General features: G+C 38.4%; 1 long non-coding RNA gene across 1 annotated transcript; it reads right to left on the bottom strand.

The window, feature by feature from the left end:
• Positions 1 to 21,553: 21,553 nt before the first annotated feature.
• Positions 21,554 to 25,895, bottom strand: LOC141021239 (uncharacterized). Its single transcript, XR_012181548.1, has 3 exons — positions 23,713 to 25,895; positions 23,355 to 23,513; positions 21,554 to 22,166 (listed from the first exon to the last, which is right to left on the bottom strand). It is a non-coding gene; the product is annotated as an uncharacterized lncRNA (long non-coding RNA).
• Positions 25,896 to 27,482: the final 1,587 nt, after the last annotated feature.

The following is a 27,482-nucleotide window of genomic DNA, read 5'->3' as shown; positions in this document are numbered from 1 at the left end:
CAGCCACCTGATTGGAATTTACCCTTTGAAATTATGTGTGATGCTAGTGATTATGCTGTAGGTGTTGTTCTAGGACAAAGAGTTGATAAGAAATTAAATGTTATCCAATATGCTAGTAAAACTCTAGACAGTGCCCAGAGAAATTATGCTACTACTGAAAAAGAATTTTTATCAGTTGTATTTGCTTGTGATAAGTTCAGACCTTATATTGTTGATTCTAAAGTAACTGTTCACACTGATCATGCTGCTATTAAATATCTTATGGAAAAGAAATATGCTAAACCTAGACTTATTAGATGGGTTCTCTTGCTACAAGAATTTGATTTGCATATTATTGATAGAAAGGGAGCTGAGAACCCCGTTGCAGACAACTTATCTAGGTTAGAGAATGTTCTTGATGACCCACTACCTATTGATGATAGCTTTCCTGATGAAAAATTAGCTGTCATAAATGCTTCTCGTACTGCTCCATGGTATGCTGATTATGCTAATTACATTGTTGCTAAATTTATACCACCTAGTTTCACATACCAGCAAAAGAAAAAGTTTTTCTATGATTTAAGACATTACTTATGGGATGAACCACACCTTTATAAAGAAGGAGTAGATGGTGTTATTAGACGTTGTGTACCTGAGCATGAACAGGAACAGATCCTATGCAAGTGTCACTCCGAGGCTTATGGAGGACACCACGCTGGAGATAGAACTGCACATAAGGTATTGCAATCCGGGTTTTATTGGCCTACTCTTTTCAAAGATGCCCGTAAGTTTGTCTTGTCTTGTGATGAATGTCAAAGAATTGGTAATATTAGTAGACGTCAAGAAATGCATGTGAACTATTCACTTGTTATTGAACCATTTGATGTTTGGGGCTTTGATTATATGGGACCGTTTCCTTCCTCTAATGGGTATACACATATTTTAGTTGCTGTTGATTACGTTACTAAGTGGGTAGAAGCTATTCCAACTAGTAGTGCTGATCATAACACCTCTATTAAGATGCTTAAAGAAGTTATTTTTCCGAGGTTTGGGGTCCCTAGATACTTAATGACTGATGGTGGTTCACATTTTATTCATGGTGCTTCTCGTAAAATGCTTGCTAAGTATGATGTTAACCATAGAATTGCATCTCCATACCACCCACGGTCTAGTGGTCAAGTAGAACTGAGTAATAGAGAGATTAAATTAATTTTGCAAAGACTATTAATAGATCTAGAAAGAATTGGTCCAAGAAACTTGATGATGCATTATGGGCCTATAGAACTGCATATAAAAATCCTATGGGTATGTCTCCGTATAAAATGGTTTATGGAAAAGCATGTCACTTACCTCTCGAACTAGAACATAAGGCATATTGGGCCATTAAAGAGCTCAATTCTGATTTCAAACTTGCCGGCGAGAAGAGACTATTTGACATTAGCTCACTTGATGAGTGGAGAACCCAGGCCTATGAGAATGCCAAACTGTTTAAAGAAAAAGTTAAAAGATGGCATGACAAAAGGATACAAAAGCATGAGTTTAATGTAGGTGATTATGTTTTGTTATACAACTCTCATTTAAGATTTTTTGCAGGAAAACTCCTCTCTAAATGGGAAGGTCCTTACGTTATCGAGGAGGTCTATCGTTCCGGTGCCATAAAAATCAACAACTCCGAAGGCAAAAATCCGAAGGTGGTGAACGGTCAAATAATCAAACATTATTTCTCAGGTAATCCCATAAATGTTGAAACCAATGTTATTGATACCGTATCCCCGGAGGAGTACATAAGGGACACTTTCCAGAACGTTTCAGACTCCGAAAAGGAATAGGTATGTGGTACGGTAAGTAAACCGACTCCAAAACAGTTCTAATAGCAATTTTTCACCGTTTTGGAATATTTAAATAGGAAATAAGAAGTAGTTCGAACGGGACACGAGGCATCCACGAGGGTGGAGAGCACGCCCTACCCCCCTGGACGCGCCCCCCTGCCTCGTGGGCACCTCGTGTGCCCTCTGGACTCCGTTTTCTTGCACGATACTTCTTTGGGTCGGCAAAAATTCATTCTATAATCTCTCGAAAGTTTTAACCACCGTACCACGACACAATCCTCTATTTTTTTTGAGTTGTTTCTACCGCAGATTAGAGCAATATGTCATCCCAGGATTCAGAAAGCTATGTGGTTGATTACTTTGCAGACCCTAAGGTCTACAGGGACTTGGAGCATTGTGGTTGGACCACGGAGGAAGAAGAAGACTATGAACCTAGGGGAAAGGAGGACACGAGCTCAGATGAAGATGAAGTCCCATTACCTCAACCCGGGGACATGCATGTGGAGTTCAAAAAGTCAAGCCTCCCTGATAGAGCAAAGAAACCTAAGATTGAGTTTATCCCTTTTCGCCTCTTGCAGGAGAACAAACAGGAACTATGCAAAAAGATATTAAGCCTTGAGCAGGAGATCAATGACCTAAGGGAGCAAAACTCTATCCTCAAGCGCAAATTAAGGAAGAAGCCTACATCATCAACAACTCCATCATCACCACCTCCGAAGAAAGAGACATAAATACATGGGTATGGGCACTCCCCTTGGCAACCGCCATGCTTGGGGGAGGTGCCCGGTATCGTATCATCGTCACACTTCTATCTTTACCGTTTTTCTTAGTTCGATCCTTTTGGTTATATCTTGATCTAGTAGAATAAAGTTTAGTATGATCTAGCTTTGGGTTTTTTGTTGATCCTTATCTATGTAATCGAGTCCTTGAGCTATATATAATAAAGATTAGTCTTGAGTTGAGGGCTTGGTTATCTTGCTATGATATTGAGGCAATAAAAGAAAAAAAGGAAGGAATAAAAAATAAAGAGATCATATTGATCTTATGGAGAGTACTGACTTCACATATAAAGAGTATGATGAATAAAAGTTGTTGAGAGTTGACAAACATAGTTTTGGTCATCATTGCAATTAATAGGAAGTAATAAAGAAAGAGAGGTTCTCACATATAAATATACTATCTTGGACATCTTTTATGATTGTGAGCACTCATTAAAATATGACATGCTAAAAAGTTGATGTTGGACAAGGAAGACAACGTAATGGGTTATGTTTTCTTATATCCGAAATAAACTATATTGTCATGGATCATCCAACATGTTGAGCTTGCCTTTCCCCCTCATGCTAGCCAAATTCTTTGCACCAAGTAGATATACTACTTGTGCTTCTAAATATCCTAAAACCCAGTTTTGCCATGAGAGTCCACCATATCTACCTATGGATTCAATAAGATCCTTCAAGTAAGTTGTCATTGCTGCAAGCAATAAAAATTGCTCTCTAAATATGTATGATCTATTATTGTGGAGAAAATAAGCTTTATACGAGCTTGTGATATGGAAGAAATAAAAGCGACAGGCTGCATAATAAAGGTCCCTATCACAAGTGGCAATATAAAGTGACATTCTTTTGCATTAAGATTTTGTGCATCCAACCATAAAAGCACATGACAACATCTGCTTCCCTCTGCGAAGGGCCTATCTTTTATTTTTGTCGTATACCTTATACAAAAGTCATGGTGATCTTCACCTTTTCTTTTTTACACTTTATCCTTTGGCAAACACTATGTGTTGGAAAGATCCTGATATATATATATATATATATCTAATTGGATGTGGGCTTTCATAAAGCATTATTGTTGACTTTACCCTTGAGGTAAAAGGTTGGCAGGCAAAACTATAAGCCCCTATCTTTCTGTGTCCTATTAAAACTTCATACCCATAAGTATTGCGTGAGTGTTAGCAATTGTGAAAGACTAAATGATAGCTGAGTATGTGGACTTGCTGAAAAGCTCTTATATTGAATTTTTCCGATGTTATGATAAATTGCAATTGCTTCAATGACTGAGATTATAGTTTGCTAGTTTTTCAATGAAGTTTCTGATTCATACTTGACATTGTGAATAGATTGTTACTTTAGCATAAGAAAACATATGACAATAATATATATGTTGCTATTTTAAGAATGATCATGATGCCCTCATGTCCGTATTTTATTTTATCAACACCTCTATCTCTAAACATGTGGACATATTTTTCGTTATCGGCTTCCACTTGAGGACAAGTGAGGTCTAAGCTTGGGGGAGTTGATACGTCCATTTTGCATCATGCTTTTATATCGATATTTATTGCATTATGGGCTGTTATTACACATTATGTCACAATACTTATGCCTTTTCTCTCTTATTTTACTAGGTTTACATGAAGAGAGAGAATGCCGGCAGCTGGAATTCTGGGATGGAAAAGGAGCAAATATTATAGACCTATTCTGCACAACTCCAAAAGTCCTGAAGCTCCACAAAAGTCAGTTTTGGAATATATATAAAATATTGGGCGAAGGAAGCACCAGAGGGGGGCCACCCACTGTCCACGAGGGTGGAGGGCGCGCCCTACCCCCTGCCTCGTGGGCCACCTGGAAGCCCCCCGATGCCCATCTTATGGTATAAGGTGTATTTTTCCCTAGAAAAAATAAGAGGGAAGCTTTCGGGACGAAGCGCCGCCGTCTCGAGGCGGAACCAATCTAGGGCTCCGGCAGAGCTGTTCTGCCAGGGAAACATCCCTCCCGGAGGGGGAAATCATCACCATCGTCATCACCATCGATCCTCTCATCGGGAGGGGGTCAATCTCCATCAACATCTTCACCAGCACCATCTCCTCTCAAACCCTATTTCATCTCTTGTATCCGATATTTGTCTCAAAACCTCAGATTGGTACCTGTGGGTTGCTAGTAGTGTTGATTACTCCTTGTAGTTGATGCTAGTTGGTTTATTCGGTGGAAGATTATATGTTTAGATCCTTTATGCACATTAATACCCCTCTTATTATGAACATGAATATGATTTGTGAGTAGTTACGTTTGTTCCTGAGGACATGGGAGAAGTCTTGTTATAAGTAGTCATGTGAATTTTGTATTCATTAGATATTTTGATGAGATGCATGTTGTCTTTCCTCTAGTGGTGTTATGTGAACATCGACTACATGACACTTCACCATTGTTTGGGCCTAGGGGAAGGCATTGGGAAGTAATAAGTAGATGATGGGTTGCTAGAGTGACAGAAGCTTAAACCCTAGTTTATGCGTTGCTTCATAAGGGGCTGATTTGGATCCATATGATTCATGCTATGGTTAGGTTTACCTTAATTCTTCTTTCGTAGTTGTGGATGCTTGCGAGGGAGGTTAATCATAAGTGGGATGCTTGTCCAAGGAAAGGCAGTACCCAAGCACCGGTCCACCCACATATCAAATTATCAAAGTAAAGAACATGAATCATATGAGCATGATGAAAACTAGCTTGACGATAATTCCCATGTGTCCTCGGGAGCGCTTTCCTTTATATAAGAATTTGTCCAGGCTTGTCCTTTGCTACAAAAAGGATTGGGCCACCTTGCTGCACCTTGTTTACTTTTGTTACTTGTTACCCGTTACGAATGACCTTATCATAAAACTATCTGTTACCGATAATTTCAGTGCTTGCAGAGAATACCTTACTGAAAACTGCTTGTCATTTCCTTCTGCTCCTCGTTGGGTTCGACACTCTTACTTATCGAAAGGACTACGATAGATCCCCTATACTTGTGGGTCATCACTGCACTTTTGTTACTACTATCGTTACTTGCTCGTTTCAAATTATCTTGCTATCAAACTACTCTGTTACTTACAATTTCAGCACTTGCAGACATGACCTTGCTGAAAACCACTTGTCATTTACTTCTGCTCCTCGTTGGGTTCGACACTCTTACTTATCAAAAAGAGCTACAATTGATCCCCTATACTTTTGGGTTATCAAGGCTATTTTCTGGCGCCGTTGCCGGGGAGTGAAGCGCCTTTCGTAAGTGGAATTTGGTAAGAAAACATTTATAGTGTGCTGAAATTTATTGTCACTTGTTACTATGGAAAACAATCCTTTGTGGGGTTTGTTCGGGGTATCTTCACCTCGACCGGAACCACAATTAGCTACCCCTCAACCTACTGCACCTACTGAAAATATTGAATATGAAATTCCTTCGGGTATGATAGAACAACTGCTAGCTAATCCTTATGCAGGAGACGGAACTGAACATCCTGATATGCACTTGATATATGTAGAAAAAACTTGTGGATTATTCGAGCTTGCAGGTTTATCCGGAGATGAAGTTATGAAGAAGTTTTTCCCTTTATCTTTGAAGGGGAAAGCATTGGCATGGTATAGGCTATGCGATGATATTGGATCTTGGAATTGGAATCGATTGAAATTGGAGTTCCATCAAAAGTTTTATCCTATGCATCTAGTTCATCGTGATCGGAATTACATATATAATTTTTGGCCTCGTGAAGGAGAAAGTATCGCTCTAGCTTGGGGGAGGCTTATGTCAATGTTATATTCATGCCCCGATCATGGGCTTTCAGGAGAAATTATTATCCAGAATTTTTATGCTCGGCTTTCTCGTAATGATCAAACCATGCTTGATACTTCTTGTGCTGGTTCTTTCATGAAGAAGACTATTGGATTTCGGTGGGATCTTTTGGAAACAATTAAACGCAACTCTGAAGATTGGGAACTCGACGAAGGTAAAGAGTCAGGTATTAAACTTAAGTATGATTGTGTTAAATCTTTTATGAATACCGATGCTTTTCAAAAGTTTAGCACTAAATATAGACTTGACTTGGAGATAGTAGCCTCCTTTTGTGAATCATTTGCTACTTTTGTTGATCTCCCTAAAGAGAAGTGGTTTAAATATCACCCACCTATTAAAGAAGAAATTAAAGAACCGGTACCAATTAAAGAAGAAACCATAATTTATAATGTTGATCCAGTTGTTCCTACTGCGTATATTGAGAAACCACCTTTCCCTGTTAGGATAAAGGAACATGCTAAAGTTTCAACTGTGGTTAACAAAAGCTATATTAGAACACCTAAACCTGATGAACAAATTAAAGTAGAACCTAGTATTGCTATGGTTAAAGATCTCTTGGAAGAAGATATGGATGGGCATGTTATTTACTTCTGCGAAGAAGCTGCTAGAATTGCCAAACCTGATAAAAAGGATAAACATAGACCAGTTGTTGGCATGCCCATTGTCTCAGTTAAAATAGGAGATCACTGTTATCATGGTTTATGTGACATAGGTGCTAGTGGGAGTGCTATTCCTTACACCTTATATCAAGAAATTATGAATGACATAGCACCCGCAGAGATAGAAGACATAGATGTTACTATTAAACTTGCTAATAGAGACACTATATCACCAATTGGGATAGTTAGAGATGTTGAAGTCTTGTGTGGGAAAATAAAATACCCTACTGATTTTCTTGTTCTTGGCTCCCCACAAGATGAATTTTGTCCCATTATATTTGGTGGACCTTTCTTGAACACCGTTAATGCTAGAATAGACTGTGAGGAACAAACTGTCGGTGTTAGTTTTGGTGATGAGTCTCATGAGTTTAATTTTTCCAAGTTTAGTAGAAAGATTCATGAAAAAGAATTGCCTAGTAAGATGAAACAATTGGTCTTGCTTCTATTGTTGTACCCCCTACTGATCCTTTATAAAAATATTTGCTAGACCATGAAAATGATTTTCATATGCATGAAAGAAATGAAATAGATAAGATTTTCTTTGAACAACGTCCTCTGCTTAAACACAATTTGCCTATTGAAACTCTAGGAGGTCCTCCTCCACCTAAAGGTGATCCCGTGTAACATCCCAAATTTTCAATTTGGAATGTTATACATAGATCATTCATGAATATCATATTTTGCTGCATTTCGTTTCGCGATCCTCGAAATCCTAAGCAACTCAAGGATCCTCGGAGAGAGTTGGGGATTTCCCTGTATTCATATTTGAGTTTTATCAAATATTGAAACGAGGATTTTGGGTTTTAATTATTTTTCTCTCCGAAAATATTTCATATTAAAATATATGAGAGGAGATAATATGACTTCTCCAAAATAATTGAAATATTGGAGGAAAATATTAAAATCAAATATTTGATTTTATTCGGATTTTTTTTATATTTTATTTGCATTAGAAAAATTGCATGTTTTCAAAATTGCATTTTAGGGCCAAGAAAATGTTCATCTCGTTCTAAATATTTTATTTAGACGGTGAAAATTTGTTTTGGCATTTTTAGATTTTTTTTATTTTCTAGGATTTATTTAAGTTTCGGCAAAATTATTTAAAAAAAACTTCTCTTCGCCGACTGGGCCAAAGCCCAGCCAGCCGGCCCACCGCCCCGCGCCTCGTCTCCCTCCAGGAAACCGCGCCACCGCCGCCGCCCGACCCCGAGTCCAGCCGGGACTCCTCTTCCGTGCCGCCTTGCCCCTCCCCCAAGCAACCCCCCCTCCTTTAAATACGCCGCCCCGGACCCCCCCACCACCACCGAACCCCGCCGCCCGCCGCACCCGCCGCCAGCGCCGCCGCCAAGCCCGTGACGCCCCGCCGCCTAGCGCCGCGCCGCGGCCGCCGCCCGCGCACCCCGCCGCCGCAGCCCCAACTCGCCGGAGCCTCGCCGGAGGTACACGCCGCCGCCGCCGTTCGGTTTATTCTAAAACCGATCCTTTTTTTAGAAAACCCTAGTTCATTTTTTAGATCGGTTCGCCGGTTTTCCCGGTTTAGTTTATTTAGCGGACGTTCGTCCGTACGTTCGTTTTAACGAACGGTTTTCGCTCGGTAGTTACAGACAACGAATGTTCGTTCGTTAGCCTGTTCGTCAGTTTTTTCTTTTTCTCGGATTTTCCGCGATTATTTCGATCGCGATTTCAGATCTGATTTTCGTTTTAGTTTATCTTTTCGCTCATTTATCGGAATCAGGCGATTCAAGCGCCTAGATCTTCGTCTCGAAACCCTCTTTCTGTTTAATCAACTTGAACAAGATTTTGGTACTGTAAAATTTGACTTTAGTTTAGATTAGTAAACGGATCTTGTTTCTTTCGCAGTTTGAGTTTCGTTGCTCCGTTTGATTTGATTGTTTTTGCAAACCGGAGTTCTTAAGTTGAACTTTCTAGTTATTTCTTCTTATTTGAGATTTACCCGTGCTTCTTTGCTTGATTGCTTATGTATGCTATTGTTTGTTTGCGATAGAATTCCCGGAGTGTGAAGCGTGCTACTACGAGTCCCTAGGTTTTGCGGATCGTCAGCATGGCAAGTAACACATTGATCATACTCTTTTCATACCCAGTTTTTATGCATTAGTTCCAATCCTCAAACACTGCATGATTAGGATGTGATTAACATGTGGGTTGGGAAGTAGTTGATGAGGTAGAACCTATTACCCTGTTATATTCAAACCCTTGGGAGTTACTTCTACATATTGCTTACATTGTTATGCTATGCTCGTAGACGTGGTTTGGGTGAGTGAATCCATGACAGATGTGAGATGTTTAATTAATGGTTCAACTTAAGGTGGCAACTTAAATACACATCTGGGTGGATTGCTTGCCGGGCACCTGGAGAATCCAGTGTTGTCCTAGGATATCCCGGAGTACCCGTGCGATCATCCTAAGGTCCGCCACCCAGGCTCAAAGGGAACTGAGATATTTTCATGCTAGAAACTTCTGTGTGCAGCCACAAGCTATTATGGGCTCTAGCATAGTTGAGTAAGTTGCATGATCTCTTGAAGAGGTGGATCAGCAGGTAGAGGGATGTAGGTTGGTATGGTTTGCTCGGAGTAAAGAGTTAATGTTTCTGAAAGGCTGTGTCTCGGTCATCCGTTTCTCAAACACCATGTAGTGCGAGAAATCCAACGGAGGAGATCGGGTCTTGTGGGGAAAAGTGCGCAAACCTCTGCAGAGTGTACAATCTAATCATGGTTAGCCGTGTCCCTGGTTATGGACAATCTTGAGTATCTAGTACTTGGAGTATCCTAAGTATCTCATCACTCTAAATTAATATTGTTGGGTTGATAATTACTTTAATTGGGATTGAGTTGGAGGAACCTTCTCAATGATGTTTCAACCACCATGATAGTTAAAATAAAACTTATTCCTTTGTTGTAGGGAAAAATTGGCTTTTCGCAAAAACTATAACCATAGAGCTTTCCACCAGCCAAATATGCATGTAGTGATAGCATTATCCTGTTCTTGCTCTACTGTCTTATATTGCCAGCATATTCCATGTGCTGGCCCGTTTTCGGGCTGCAACGTATTATGTTGCAGACTTTTCAAACGAGGAGTAAGGTCCGTTAGGTCATTGCCGTGCAGCTCAGCTATGCCGTTGGAGTTGATGGACTCACTTTATCTTCCAAGCCTTCCGCTGTTATGGTATTAGATGGCCTTAAGCCATATTTATTGTAATAAGTTCTCTTTTGAGACATTCGATGTAATAAGTGTGTGATTGCTACTCTGTTATAAATCCTTCGAGTGCTGTGTGTGTCAGCATTACCGATCCAGCGATGACACTGAAGCACAGAGACTTGACCATTTGAGGTCGGGTCGCTACATCCCGTGTTTGAATTAAAACAATTGCCAAACACTTTGAAATATGCTTATCTTGATGAAAAGAAGATATATCCTGTTATTATTAGTGCTAACCTTTCAGAACATGAAGAAGAAAGATTATTGAAAGTTCTAAGGAAGCACCGAGCTGTTATTGGATATACTCTTGATGATTTAAAGGGCATTAGTCCCACTCTATGTCAGCACAAAATTAATATGGAACCTGATGCTAAACCCAGTTGTTGATCACCAACGTCAGTTAAATCCAAAAATGAAGGAAGTGGTAAGAACGGAAATATTAAAACTTCTGGAAGCAGGTATAATCTATCCTATAGCTGTAGATGGGTAAGTCATGTTCATTGTGCCCCTAAGAAAGGAGGTATTGTTGTTGTTCCTAATGATAAGAATGAACTTATTCCACAAAGAATCGTTACAGGCTATAGAATGGTAATTGATTTTAGAAAATTAAACAAAGCAACTAGAAAAGATCATTACCCTCTGCCTTTTATTGATCAGATGCTAGAAAGATTATCTAAGCACACACATTTTTGCTTCCTTGATGGATATTCTGGTTTTTCACAAATACCTGTTTCTCAACCTAATCAAGAAAAGACTACTTTTACTTGTCCCTTTGGACCTTATGCTTATAGACATATGCCTTTTGGTTTATGCAATGCACCTGCTACCTTTCAAAGATGTATGACTGCTATATTCTCCAACTTTTGTGAAAAGATTGTCGAGGTTTTCATGGATGATTTCTCTTTCTATGGGAAGTCTTTTGATGATTGTTTAAGCAATCTTGATCGAGTTTTGCAGAGATGTGAAAAAACAAATCTTGTCTTGAATTGGGAGAAGTGCCACTTTATGGTTAATGAAAGTATTGTCTTGGGTCATAAAATTTCTGAAAGAGGTATTGAAGTGGACAAAGCAAAAGTTGATGCAATTGAGAAAATGCCATGTCCTAAAGATATCAAAGGTATTCATAGTTTCCTAGGTCATGCTGGTTTCTATAGCAGATTTATCAAAGACTTTTCTAAAATTTCTAGGCCTCTTATGAGTCTTTTGCAAAAGGATATTCCTTTTGTTTTTTATGATGATTATTTAGAAGCCTTTGAAACACTCAAGAAAGCCTTAATTTCTGCACCTATTGTTCAACCACCTGATTAGAACTTGCCTTTTGAAATTATGTGTGATGCTAGTGATTATGATGTTGGTGTTGTTCTAGGACAAAGAGTTGATAAGAAACTGAATGTTATTCACTATGCTAGTAAAACTCTAGACAGTGCTCAAAGAAACTATGCAACTACTGAAAAAGAATTCTTAGCAGTGGTGTTTGCTTGTGATAAATTTAGACCTTATATTGTTCATTCAAAAGTAATTTTTCACACCGACCATGCTGCTATTAAATATCTTATGGAAAAGAAAGATGCTAAACCTAGACTTATTCGATGGGTTCTCTTACTACAAGAATTTGATTTACGTATCACTGATAGAAAGGGAGCTGAGAACCCGGTAGCTGATAACTTGTCTAGGCTTGAAAATGTGCCTGATGACCCACTACCTATTGATGATAGTTTTCCTGATGAGCAGTTAACTGCAATAAATGTTACTCATAATACTCCTTGGTATGCTGACTATGCTAATTACATTGTTGCTAAATATTTACCACCTAGCTTTACTTACCAACAAAAGAAAAAATTCTTCTATGATTTAAGACATTACTTTTGGGATGACCCACATCTTTATAAAGAAGGAGTAGGTGGTATTATTAGACGTTGTGTACCTGAGGATGAACAGGGACAAATCCTACGGAAATGTCACTCCGAAGCTTACGGATGGCATCATGCTGGAGATAGAACTGCTCACAAGGTATTGCAATCTGGATTTTACTGGCCTACTATCTTCAAGGACGCCCGTAAGTTCGTCTTATCTTGTGATGAATGCCAAAGAATAGGTAATATCAGTAAGCGTCAAGAAAATGCCTATGACTTATTCACTTTCTGTTGAACCATTTGATGTTTGGGGATTTGATTACATGGGACCTTTTCCTTCCTCTAATGGGTATACACATATTTTGGTTGCTGTTGATTATGTTACTAAATGGGTAGAAGCTATTCCAACCAGTAGTGCTGATCACAACACCTCTATTAAAATGCTTAAGGAAGTTATTTTCCCAAGTTTGGAGTCCCTAGATACTTAATGACTGATGGTGGTTCACACTTTATTTATGGTGCTTTTCGTAAAATGCTTGCCAAGTATGATGTTAACCATAGAATTGCATCAGCTTATCATCCTCAGTCTAGTGGTCAAGTTGAACTTAGCAATAGAGAAGTAAAATTAATTTTGCAAAAGAATGTCAATAAGTCCAGGAAGAATCGGTCTAAGAAATTAGATGATGCACTTTGGGCTTATAGAACAGCATATAAAAATTCTATGGGTATGTCTCCTTATAAAATGGTTTATGGAAAAGCTTGTCGTTTGCCTCTTGAGTTAGAACATAAAGCATGTTGGGCAATCAAAGAACTCAATTATGATTTCAAACTTGCCGGTGAAAAGAGGTTATTTGATATTAGTTCATTAGATGAATGGAGAACCCAAGCTTATGAAAATGCAAAATTATTCAAAGAAAAATTTAAAAGATGGCATGACAAAAGAATCCAAAAGTGTGAGTTTAAATTCGGAGAATATGTTCTTTTGTACAACTCTCGTTTCAGATTCTTTGCAGGAAAACTCCTCTAAAAATGGGAAGGCCCCTATGTTATCAAGGAGGTTTATCGGTCTGGAGCCATCAAAATAAATAATGCCGAAGGTACTAACCCGAAGGTTGTCAATGGGCAACGAATAAAACATTATATCTCAGGTACGCCTATTAATGTTGAAAGTAATATTGTCCAAACTTTGACACTGGAAGAACACATAAAAGAGTCCTTACGGAACACTCCAGAATCATGAGAATAAGGAGCTACGTGATACGGTAAGTAAACAGACTCCGAAAAATCCGCAAAAATATTTTTTGTCAGTTTTGGAATATTTAGAAAAATAGGAAAATAAGAAACTTCCAGGAAGCGTACCCTGGTGGGCACAAGACACCAGGGCGCGCCCAGGTGGGTTGTGCCCACCTGGGACACCTTCCGGACTCCGTTTTTCTACAGTTTGCTTGCCCCCCCCCCCCCCAAGATTAAAAAATCTTTATATACCCCCTAAACCTGTTAACCACGGTATGGCGGAGAAATCCTCTGTTCTCTTTTCTTGCTGTTTTCGGGCAGATCTATCAAGCCAGGCATCATGTCTTCCTCACCCTCCAACAACGGAGAAGAAGACGCAAAGGTATTTCAGGAGGATCTAAGCAGAGAGGAAGCTGAAGAAGTTGTTATGGAGGAAGAGGAGGAAAATCCTTTTGGGGTTCACTCTCCGGCTTCCGAGAGAGGGACATTGGCTAGCATCTCCACTCATCCGAATCCTCATCAAGCTATGATACCGTCAAATAATCAAGAGAGCCTCGAAGTGCAAGAAGAAACCCCACCAAGAAGGCCTTTACACAGGTTACATCGTTAACAATTTTCGCAATTTGATTCATAACTATGGGTTCGAGAATACCGTCAAATTGGGACATGTCATGATAAGGCTGTGACAAAATTTTGAGACATTTCGCAAAAGTTTCAATGTACACCACTTAGAAACTGAAGCATCTTTGAGGAATAATCATAGTTTTATATGTTTCACGTTAACATTTTTCATCGTTTGCTTGTTTTTAAGTTATTAAGTGCATTTCTAGGCATTTAATGGGATGACACAAATGGCACAATTAGGCGAGAGGGAGCATGAGATTTGCATGGGTTTTTTGAATATTCTAGGGAAGTTGGACTATACATTGTTCACAAGTGGATATATCTATGAGGATGTTTCATATAACTCAAGGCAAATCTTTTGAAGTTATGCAAACACCTTATTCTATTTTCCAAACAACTAATCAAGGCACCCTTGTAGAGTAATTTGGAAAAACATTATCTTATGTGCCCCAATACATTCTTGACACGTAATAGATTGTATTTTGTTGAGTAGGAGTTTTAATAATATTTGAACAGATTTACTATTTTCCATAGTTTAAATGAATTTATGTGTGCTTAATGAAAGTGATTCTAGTTTGAATTATATGTATCTCAAAGAAGGCATCTAAATGCAAGAAAATTAAAATTTCAGTACCCTTTTAATTTTGTAGCTCCTAACCAGAAAATATGTAAAATACGTTTACTTGGGGAAATTCAAACGTTTACACACATCTTACTATTTTTTTAGAAAACAATTACAAAATTTAATGTGGTCTAGAAACTATGAGAATTGGCATTGGGTCATAATATGACCTCATGAGACTATGCTCAAAATGTCAAACAATTTTAGAAAATTGGTATTTTTTTGAAATCATTCGCTTATATTCTTGGCATTAAATGAATTTTTATCTATACTCATTGAGTTCGAATCCTTCGGGTCTTAAATCTTCATAGTATAGTTTTTGGGTTGCCCTTGTTCAACTTAATTTGTTGGTAAAGTTTTATTTTTTGCTTTAAATCAATTTAAGCACTTTTGTTAATAGAAAAAAGATTCCAAATTTAGTTGGGCATGTTAGTACAATCTAGTGCCCTTGTGTGTTTTGGAGATTGTTGGATAGAAACAGTGAGGGACTAATGTGTTTGCTACTGCACATAGAGAGATATGGTCCATGGAGTTTGAAGAACGTTGCTATAAAGTTCGGTGAGAGTTATCTGCGTAGCAGAGAAGGTTGCCAAACTTTGAGGAGTTTGCTAACAAGGAGATTGTATGTTGGAAGAAGAGCCCCCCCCCCCCCCCCCCCAAATTATTGCTGAGTTGAAGCAATTGATACCGTGAGCGGTCCAAGAGATTTGACTGTAGCAGAGAAGAATGAACACCGCGTGAAGACATAGTTATTTTTCATAGTTTCATTTTCTTCATTTGAGTCAGAGGATCACCATACCATTAAGAGGGGTTCAAGTATTCGAGACTTATGTCAAGTGTGATTCTTAACCAAGTTATATCCCATGTGACATGAGAAAAATCTCCATCATGCACAGAGAGTTTACTCGCAACTCTGAAATGATGTTCTTTCGGACTTCGAGAGAAATCCTCTAGGAGTGGAGTCGGATTTACATGTTCCTAAAGTAAAGTTGTCACATGAGTTTGAAATTCGACCATTGGAAAAACGTTGGTTGGCCATTGGCTGGGCCACATGCCCTAATTGGTCATTTCACCCTTAGGATTGCCTCGACTATAAATAGCCACCCCGCTTCAGCCATTACGGTTGGCTGCTCCTATTGATTTGAGACTTTTGTCTGAGCATCCCCTATACGAGATATTTGAGCGAAATCTTCTGAGAGAAAACCAAGAGCCCAAACTTAGATAGTGGTCGAGCACCACATTAGATCTAAGTTGGGAGTATTGAGCTTATTTCTCTTGAGAGTTTACACTCTCTAGACGGTTAGGCGTCAAAGTCGTCAGCAACCAAGAGTCATTGTCGTCTGTGAGGATATTATTTGTGAAGGTTATGGAGATCGCCTGAAGTCTCTACCATGAGTGAAATGACACAAGTTGACGAACTTATTGTCAGGAGAATAGGATGGAGAGAGGTTTATTCCTGTGTTCAATGACAAGTTCATCCAACCAGACATAGCTCTTTTGTAGAAGAGTGAACTGGTATACCGAATACTCTATCGCCATCGAGCACCACCTTGTTTTATCACATTCTGCAATTACTTTCAGTAATTTAATTTCGGTTGAGTTTTCCTCATGTATTGTTCTTCGAAATTTTGGTATGCTTTCCCCTTAAGCAAACCTTTCTTTTCTGAGATCATGTTGTGCCTCGTATTTGCTCTCGATGTACCGAAGGTTATCTGCTTATATTTTCGCCTAATTTACATCTACTTCTATCTTGTTACCCTTCTCACTTCTGTCCATAGATATCTCACAGTAATCTGTTTAAGTTTTCTTTCGAATACTTCTTCTACTACTTTCATTCCAATGTGTTGTCGTGAGAGTATTTGAGTTTCGCTAGAAAATTTAAATCTCCCATTCAACCCTCGTTTGGTCGATATACTCCGGTCCTACATGGCCAAATTTCCCAGGCCCAGCCTCACGCTCTCTATCCAAGGGTCCAACCACTGTTCAAGATATCTTCCGATATTCGGATAAATCGGCTGATTTATCGCTTACCGTTGTCTAGACGATATGATAAACCGGCCGATAAATCAGCCGATATGGCGATAAATCGACCGATATGCCGATAAACTGGCCGATTTACCTCTTATCATGGGTCGACCGATAAGCGATATCCCCAACATTGGGTCCAACACATTCTTGTTCGCCATTGCTGTTTATTGCTTATTGTTAGTCATCTGTAGCCCTCGCCTATGGTGTTTCGTTACCGCCTCGCAGCCCAAATAGCACGAGAAGGCAGTATTATGGTTTTCATCCTTATTGGTATTTATTTTTTTCCTGTTAGTTTTTAGTTTTATTTATGGTTTTCATCCTTTTCTATGTCAATTTTTTGCAATACATGTTTTTATACACGTTGATTATTTTTTAAATACATCATGCACATTTTTTCAAAATACATGTTTAAACTTTTTACTGAGCAAATGTCAAATATTTTTACAATACATTTTTTAACTTTTTTGAATGGTACGAATCATTTTTAATATCACATGAAGATTTTTCTACATTATATTAATGTGTTCTTTAATGTCATGAACATACTTTTGGAATGTGTGAACTTTTTAAATGCCATGTAGATTTTTTTGACTGGTATGGAACATTTTTTGAATTAAATGGACATTTTTCTTACGTTGTATACATATTTATTAAAAATTGCACATTTTATTGAAACACATGAACATTTTCTTAAAATAACATGTACATTCATTGAAGGGTACGAGGCAATTTTGAAAATTACATGAACATTTTTATATTATATAGTTTTCTAAAAAATTGCCACAATTTTTTTCTCAAATGCGTGAATATTTTTAAATATCGCAAACACTTTTTTGAATGCTATTAACATTTTTTATAAGTTGCATGAACAAGTTTTTTAGATTGAGTTAACATTCTTCTAATGTGCGGTGAATGTTTTTTTAAAAATTAAAGAAATTAACTTCTAAAGTATATGGATTTAGAGTATTTTGCTTTTCTCAAACTAACATAAACTACATGTCTACGTGTTCGTGAAGTGATACGGAGGTTGAACACCATCGCTGTCCTGTTGTGCCTTATGCTTTTCCTAAAGTTTGGTATCGTGGGTATCTATACATTCTAATAAAGTTATTAGTGGTTCTGCCCATCCATCCTAAAATTACCCCCCAAAGTTGCCATAAATAATCCACTATGCTACCCATAAGTGAAGAAGGCACAGTTGCTCTATTGCGGCTACCCTTGCTATGTCATCCGATGTTGTTCACAAAGCGGCTCTTACTATAGACCTGGCTATGTCCGAGATGAAATCGAACCCGGCCCCGGGTTTCCGGCCATCAATCCAGAGGTCAAGACAACTGCGATACTTAAATCGCTCAAATAGCCACCTTAGACGGACACAACCATTAGAAGAAGAAACTAAAATTCGATGGAGTATCCTAAACCAGAGATCCTCCACAAAGAAAGTCTTGGTTTGAGGAACGAAATATACGATTCGATTTTTCACCGTGATGCCCTCATATATCACAAGCACACAAGGGCTAGATGCTCACTCTTCCACACTAGAGACCTGGGTTCTATCCCCTCTCTCTCTCTCTCTCTCTCTCTCGGAATAGCAAGGGCACACCTCCTCTGCACGCATTCATGGGCCGGCCCATGTTTTTTAATTTCATTTTGTGCCTTTTTCTCATTTATGTTTTCATTTTTCTTCTTTAAATAAATTCAGGATTTCAAAAAATTCCAAATTTTGAAAAATTTGCTAGTTTTCATCCCCCCTCCTGAGAAATCGTAAAATGTTCATGAATCCAAAAAATGTTCGGGAAATCATAAAATGTTCGTGACTTTAAAAAACTTTTTTAAACTTGTTCGCATATTATAAAAACAATCACGATTTTGGAAAAAATGTTCACAAAATAATAAATGTTCATGATTTAAAAAAAAGATCGTACAAAGCATATTCGGGTATTTGACAAATGTCCATGAAATTTTAGAAAATGATCATAAATATTCAAAAAAATCCGTAAAATAACCGACAGAACAAACCGTTGCTTACATAGAGGTTTTTCTAAGGCGTTTGGAGAGGTCATTTTATGATTTTATTTAGTCCACCGTGCGTCGGGTAAAAAAAGGTTTCCGTCTTCTGTACATCGCCGAGGCCTAAAAAATTTGAGACAACTTCCTATGAGTTAGTTTTTGTAAGCTATATGGAAATTATTAAATGTCTAATTTGCCTCCACGCATGTCTATGTTTATTCTGGTACCCTAGTTTTACTTGTCATGAAAAACACCGCGGCGCTAGATCAAGGTGAGACACATCATTCATCATTCTAGGCCAGGAAGGATCCATCAATGAAGTTTGCATAGCCAAAAAATATTTTGCATTGGTGCCTTAGGAAATCAAGTCACGATAAGACCATCACATTTTCAGTTTTTGAAATGACTTTTAAAAGGTCCCTTCTCTCGTCATAACATGATTCAGATGTTGTTTATGAAATGATATTTTAAAAGTCTGTATCACATCCTAGTGTATGCTTCAGAAATTTTTTCCTATCTCTTCCACATCTGCATAATCTGATTGTTTTCTCTCATTGCAACGCACGGACACATTTGCTAGTAGTACAAACACAAGAAGGCCCATGTCCCATCAAAGTTAGGCTAGTAGCATGACCTAAAAGAAAATTAGACTACTAGCCCAGTGCTAAGTAGTCATCCCTTAACGCGAGAAGACACAAGATCGAGTGAGGCCCCTGCTAGAATTCACTATATGACGCTGGTTGCGACTAAAGGAAAATCCTATATGACGCGTGTCGCGTCAAGTTATCGAGGATTCAAAAAGGCTTTACGAGCGAGCGACAAGATCTGGGTCGTCGTCTTAATCTTTATAGCAATCCCGGTATTCACAACCTTAAGTTTCCAGCCGTTTTTTCCGGTTTTGGGAACCTTCTAGGAGGTTAAGGTAAAATTTTCCCCTTTTCTTGTCTTTGTTTCTTTCTCGTTTCTTCTTTTTCCTCTATCTTTTTTTTCCATTGCAATTTTGTTTTTTATTTTGTTCTTTTCATTTTCTTTCCTTTTTCGTTTTCTTTTTTTAATTCTTCCATTTTTGAAAAAATTGCTCGGATTCTTCAAAATTGTTCACTAATTTCTAAAATTTTCCACATTTCCATAAATTGTTAATATTTCCAAAAACTGTTTACGTTATCGAATTTGGTTGGGAGTTTCCAAAAATATTCATGATTGAAAAAAATGTTTTTGTTACAAAAAAAGTCCCCGTTTTCACAAATTATTGGCATATTGTAAAAAAAAGTCTGTGTTTTCAAATTGGTAATTTCAAAACATGTTCCCGTTTTCAAAAAATATCCCCGTTTCCAATAATTGTTCATGTGCAAAAAGGTTTGTGTTTTTGAAAATTGTTCAAAAACTTAAAAAATGTTCAAGTTCTGAAAAAAATTCACATATTTAAATTTGTTCTTGAGTTTAAAAAAAATTCAAGTTTGAAAAAAATGTTTATGTTTCAAAAAAAATCCTGTTTTCATAAATTGGTCACAAATTTCAAAAAATCTTCGGTTTTCAAATTGGTTTGGGAGTTTTGAAAATTGTTCTTGTTTTCTTAAACTAATCTTGTTTGAAAAAATTGTTCATGTTTACAAATTTTAATAATAGTTTAATAAATGTTCCAGGTTTAGAAAGTTAATCATACATTCAAAAATTTGTTCTGATTTTGAAAAATGTTCCTATTTTTAGAAAATGTTTGTTAACAAAATTTCAAAATAGTTCGTGTTTCATAAAATATTCATTAAAAAAACCTGATTTATTATAAACATGAACAGGAAAATGTTCGAATTTCCAAAATTGTTTACATGTTCAAATTTGTTTGGGACTTTCAAAAAATGCTCATGTTTGTAAAAAACATGTTTATGTTTCTAAAAAATATCCCCATTTTCTAATATTTTCACGGATTTAAGAAAATCTTCGTATTTTCATAGTTATTTTGGCATTTTCAAAAAACTATTCATTTTTCAAAACAAACTTTGTGTTTCCAAAAATTCTTCACGTTTCCTTTTTTTTATTAGATTCAGAAAGTGTTTCCATTCTGAAAAAAATATTCATATATTAAAAAAAGTGATTTGCTTAAAATATTTATGTTTTAAGAAATTAATTGATATTTTCAAAAAATAATTCAGTAAATTTGAATAGTCTTCGTGTTTCATAAAACATTCATTCTTTTGAAGAAAATACTTTTTTTATAAACATGAACAATTTTTGAAATGACTAACATTTTTCCAATAAAGCAAATAATTTCTGAAGTTTTTTAAATTTTTTTAAATACGAATAATGGTTGAAAAGCACAGCCTTTTTGAAATTGTGAACTTATTTCATGATCAAGTACAAATTTTGGAATTTCGAACGAAAATTACATACTTAAACCTTTTTTTGAAAATCCCAATCAGTTTTCTATTACAAACAACTTTTTTTTAAAAATGAACATTTTCTAAAAAGAACTTTGTCGAGAAAATAGATAACGAGAAAGAAAATGTTTGGATCCTATAATATATTTTGTTCATATATGCTTGCGCTGCTATGTAATCACGGATGCTGATTGTGCCTACTGGGTAGCAGACACGCTCCCCAGCCAGAGGTCCTGTGTTCTATCTTGGGTAAGATGCGAGGTTTTTGTGGATTTTTATACTACTAGTAGTTGTGCACGTGCAATGCACGTGTTGAGAAAGTTAATCATAACAATGCGATGATTCAGACAATGTAACGATACACATAGTTAATCCACGTTGCTAATTACAGATAGAAGAGAAGGTGTTGTATTTGAACCTGAATTGCTACTGAGATATATATGGCTTGGATTTAGCTCTATGGACCCCGATAAAAGACAGATAGTGTAATTCTATCTCATCACGAGCACCTTCTCTTTCACCATGTCAGATCACACAACTCTATTTCTTCAAAACCCATAGTAAGACGTGTAGAACAAAGGTCTTCAAGATAGAGCAAACAAAGGACTTAAAGTTGCAAGAAAAAACTCTAGAACACACAGGCAACTCTGGTTCTTCAAAACGTGCCAAGCTTCTATGGTTACAATTGAGAGCGACTATTTCAGGCTCGAAAAGATTTTTTTTCTTCAGTCAGTTTTCCCTCCGCCCTCCCATATTATGCATCCAACGGACTGTAACCTTCTTCCTGGCACACGAACGCCCGCACTGCAGCCTCGCCGCCCTGGTCTGCCCGAGTTGCCGTTGCTGCCACCGGTCATCCCTCTAACCCACCTCCACCCAAACCCCACAACCCGCTGCATGTCCTCCGCTGACGACGCTGGGACAAGTTGCGTCGTCCCTGCCTCCATCCAGGTCCTAGATCTTCATCTTGGAGACGCCACCACAAGTAGTGTCGTCCCCGCCTCCGTCCAGGTCCTAGCTCAGCATCTTGGAATCGTTGTGGCAGGCAGTGTCGCCTCCATCTCAGCCTTAGCTCCATCTTACCTACTTCTCAAGCACATATCGACAAGCTGAAGGCTCAAAATTCCAGTCACCTGAAAGCAGCCAGTAGGCATTTGGACTTCACGTTTATAAGAGAGAGAATTAGGAGTACATATCGACTGATCGTTACTCTCGATGGTGAGCATGTTATTGATTGTGAACCCATATTAGGCTATTACACAGAGGAATGAAAAAAATCACGGAAAACCGAACTATTATGCAATACTTACCTTATCTAACAAAGATATAGAGAGATTGTAGAAAGGGATAGGACAATTATTTTTGCAAGAGACTTGTTGTAAATTCCTTAACTTCAAAAACAAAAAAGGGTGGTCAACATTCTGGTGCAGACTTCACGATCCCGACTGATTCCGTTATAGCAACATGATATTCCAAATTTTATCATGATCTCACATATGAGCACAAAAATTAAAATAATCTACTCAAATATCCTAGCTCTAGGTAATACTAAGGTTACATTTTTTATCCTACCAAAATTACATAAACCCTTCCTTTCTAAAAAGATTTAGCATCAGGACATGCGTGCGGTCCCCTTTTAAGATATTAATGTAAATCAATTGATTAACCAGCAATACTCCTATTCTTGGAAATTATAGAAATTATAGAAGTTTATTGGATTTCGGAATTGATTTATCTAGTAAATTAAGATCAGTTCCAAATATACTCCCTCCGTTCCTAAATATAAGTCTTTTTAGAGATTCTACTATAAACTACATACGGATGTATGTAGACATGTTTTAGAGTGTAAATTCACTCATTTTGCTCCATATGTAGTCCCTTCTTGGAATCCCTAGAAAGACTTATATTTAGGAACGGAGGGAGTATAATTCAAGCAAAACATGATTTCACCACAACCATAGTAATTAGAGCAGAAGTTCCTATCCAATCTATCACCCCTATACATACCACAAACTTCATTCAAAATACATACTGCCGAGTGCCGACTCAAAACCATCCAATACTCCTAGTCTTATACAGACTGCACACACTCGTAAACCAAACCCTCATTAAAACAATACATCAACCAGCTATACACCCAAATGTATGTACATATATTTGTACCAGCAATCTGTTGCTAGGTGGTACATATATTTTGGTCCAGTGATGCTCAAGACAGATCAGTGATTGCCCCCATCCTGAAGGAAGTGAACCAACTAAGTAGAGTTTATTCTAGTTTTCAATTTAGGCTTGTGCACAGACCAGCTAATGTTGCTGCTCACCTGTGTGCAAAAAACGATTCGCCTGAGCGGCAAAGGTGTGCTTGGATAAATATGAATTATGGCTTCGTTTTCAGCCTTCAGCTTGACTATAACTCTACTTATTCAGTCCGGAAAAGCTCCCGATTCCCCAAAAAAAGTGCACGTGCATGAAACAAGGATCTAGCAAAAAACACTTAAATACAGTCAAATTCTGAAAAAAAGAATAAAAGTATGCAGAAGGAGCAACACATCTCTGTTTATAAGAAGTACACAAACCACATATTTCATATTCAGGAAAGGAAACCAAGATATAAACAAGAAAAAGAAAACATAGGATCCATAAACGTAAGATTCTGTAAATTGATGAGGCAGCACTAACCTCATCAAAACTTTTCCCATCATGAATAGCCCGTTCGTGTCTCTCTTCATTGAGCCGTTTAAAGAGTTGTTCTTCTATATGATCGCTAAGCATGGCCCTTGGCAGATCTTTAGCCCCAAGAACAGAATTTTGTGGCAAAGGCATACGTAAGCCATGCTCGATCTCCCAAACACAGCATTTAGGGCAAGTATAGTATGCATTTCATTTTATCCAAGCAACACAAGGACAACAATAAATTGGTGGAGGCTAAAAAAGAGGTTCTCTACTTTGCAAAGCTTGCATATGTAATCATTTTCAGTGTATTCAATCACTTGATACTTTAGAACTTTAGCATTGCTCTGTCAAATGATGGAACATAATAAATAGTTTACACTTTGTAGTGCAATAAGCATATAACTGTTTAATATGCTTACACTATGAACAATTGTAATACCAGTGAAACACGTACATAGCTATGAACATGGATCGATCATTATTGTCATAAATGAAACTTATATAAGAAAATTGCAAACAGAACTTCTTGATAGAACATGAAAATAGATCATTGTAGACTCATGCTTCATAGCTATGAAGCACCGGCGTTACGGATACGGCGATAAGGAAATGGGGATACGGTAATTTCAAGAAACAATAATACGGCGGTATGGTGGGTATATATAAATAATTAATAAAATGGTACGTAAAGAAGAACAAATAATCTATGTGCGAGATGACATGAGATCAAAATACTGCCCATTTCGTTGCCTTCATGCCTCTTTTTATATCATCAATGACTGAATGACCATTAATTTCCTAGATCCTCATAATTGAATGTTGTGTATCTCTGGACTCACTCCTTGGCCAGCACAGCAACAACATCAGGAGGACAGCAGCAGTAAGCAACAACATCAACAGGTCAGCAGCAGCAACAACAATGTCAGTATAAAACAAAGCATAGCTGCATACAAGATGCAAGCATTATACAAATATATACAGCAAAGCAGCAGCAGCTGCAGCAGGCCAGCAGGGACAAGCACCCAGTGACAAGCCAACAAGCATGCAGCGTCAAGCACATACAGCACACACACGCAGCCGGCAAGGCGGGAGGACGGAGGCATGGCCAGGCCGGACTTGGCTAAGTCCCTGTGCAAGATAACAAAGTGAGGCCCTTTGCCGGTTCAAGTGCCTATATTTGTCCTAAATTTTCTTCAATGACTTCCTTTTGAGAATTTATAAACTCACGTGTTAATCTTCTCTTTCTTTGGTTTTTCATGTTACAAATACTTTTGGGATGACATCTTAAAACACAAAGGCATGAAACTTGAAAAATCAAACCTGGAGGAGGGAGAGCGACCATGGCACAACACCACATAGGCGTGAAAGAAATCTAGCACCGAACGCTTGCCGATGGAGTAGTACTGCTATACAGGTCTTCTCTGAAATTAGTAGTACTGATTACTGACCCTGATTGATGTAACATGTATTGACCTTGATTGCCGGAATTAGTAGATAATGGAGTAGAGTAACCTTCTCTTGCTCTCTCAAGTGGAGCATATGGAGAATTAGTACAGCCCAAAAAGAAGTAAAGCACAAATTAGATCGGTACAAAGCAAAGCAACCTGCTCCGCTTATAGAGGAGGATCTTTTACTGACCAATGCAAATTAGAGAGTGAATCATAGGGATCAACAAATCACTGATGGCTCGGTGATTGCTCGCACCGGCTGCACATGCCCAGGCCAGGGCCTAACCGGAGGAGAGCAGTTACCTTGCCGGCGACGGTGCGGATTTCAAACCGGCAGGGGGAAGAGGGATCCGCGCCGCCGCGCCGCGGGCTCGCGCGTGGCCTCGTTCCCCGGCGACTGCCACACATGCGCCCACTTCGTCCTTTGGGAGGAGACCGGTGCGGCCGGAGAGGCGAGGGGGAGCGGGCGCCGCCGCGCCGCGGGCTTGCGCGCGGCCTCCATGGCCGACCCAAAAGAGCTCGACCACGCCTCCCCTTGTCTCCCGGCGGTGGCCGCACTCCTTACCGGCTCCGGCTTCCAGTGCACGCCGCTCCGGGCCGCTCTGGAGGTTGTCGCGGGGAGAGTGCCCGGGAGGTTGTCGCGGGGCAGTTCGGCTGAGGATTGGGGGTTGCGTCATTGTGGGAGAAGGGAGGAGGCGGCGCTGTTTTCCTCGATCTGGGGAGAGAAAGAAGGATCGGGGAGGCACGATTCAGTTGGAATCGGCCTGAAAATTAGGGAGCTGCCAGCGGAATCAAGGGCGCGATTGTTTCCCTCGTGCGGGCGTGGGAACGGCAGAGTTTTCGTTCGCCCTGTGAACATGTTCTCTTGTTTAATAGTAGTGTAGATAGTATGACTATGCTACGGGGTCAGCCCTGTCCGTTGGTTATCTGTGTGTAGCCCCGACAAATTGACATAATAAGCGTCATATAGGAGCTCCAGCAACTAAATGTGGCTGAAATGCACACACAAGATGGGCCATCTTTTTTCGTTCCATTTAGATTTTCCCTTTTATGGTTTATTTTCTATTTTTTCAAAAACTGTTCGGGAAATTCAAAATATTGTATGGAATTTCAGAAAATGTTTCCGATTTTTTTCATAAATTCAAAAACTGCTTAGGAATTTGAATTTTTTTCGTGTTTTCAAAAGTATTATTAACTTAAAAAAAATGCTTTTAAAAAATCACAAATTTAAAGCTTGTTCAAGAATTTGAAAAATTGTTCACGGTTTCAAAATTTGTTTTGAATTTAAAAATGTCCCTGTTTATAAATTTGCTCATGAAATAAAAAAAGTGTAGAAATTTCAAAAAATGTTCGCGGTTCCAAAAGTTATTCCCCAATTTAGGAAAAAGCTTTCATTAATCTATTTTTCTTAACATGCAAGTATGTCACCTCATTAAATAACATGGATGGAAAAAGGTCCACCTCAACATACAACCATGCAGAAAAAGTCGTAACTCAACATGTAAACATGCATAAGAATTTCCATCCTATTATGTAATTTATCTTTAATATATTTTACAATTATACAATAGTCATACACGAGGCCCTTTTCTTCTATAACGAGTGTAGAGAATTACAATACAGACCATAGACACAATCAAATTGGTCGAATAACTAACGTATAATATTACTGAAGATACCTTCATAAAAAATAATGTCTACATAATCATCCATGCGGGCTTCTCTCATGCTCAGCCGTCGCAAAAACCTAAAACAACATACATTCCAGAGTAGATATCTCTACAAAATGCGGGTAAAGAACCAAGATCCAGTCGTGGCCTAATCGACTGGGCCACTAAAACAATTGCAATGGCTGCATAGATTTGTTTCCATATATGTATCCATCCCTATGTGGAATGAGATACTGACCAAGATATGTGGTGGCTAAAAAAGGATAGGAAGAGATTAAAAATCACTTGAAGAACAGAGGAAATATAAAGTCCAGATAAATGCAACTCAAATTCATGCATCAAAGTAGCTGGAAGCAGTAGGAAAGCGGGACAAATCTCACCAGGTTTAGATACACATGGCGTGGAGGAATTCGCCTATAACCGAACAAAGCTGCCGAGGAAGAAGAAGAGATAGGTCGTTCGATATCCGGCTGCTTCATATTTTGCTCCAAGCGGGCCAGCCCAACACAGTGCTTCGTGGGCCGGACTAACTACCACAACCACACTTGCCTGGATGGGGAGGCCATAATTCGGTTTATTGTGATGCCTCTCGCCGGTGCCACCAAACTAGGGAAGGTTATGCCCTTGCTCTGCCCTGGCCCGATAGGCAGCCATAACC

Source organism: Aegilops tauschii, chromosome 4 (assembly GCF_002575655.3).
Source record: "Aegilops tauschii subsp. strangulata cultivar AL8/78 chromosome 4, Aet v6.0, whole genome shotgun sequence".
In the NCBI taxonomy this organism is placed as follows: domain Eukaryota; kingdom Viridiplantae; phylum Streptophyta; class Magnoliopsida; order Poales; family Poaceae; genus Aegilops; species Aegilops tauschii.
This window is presented reverse-complemented; position numbering and strand designations above follow the sequence as displayed.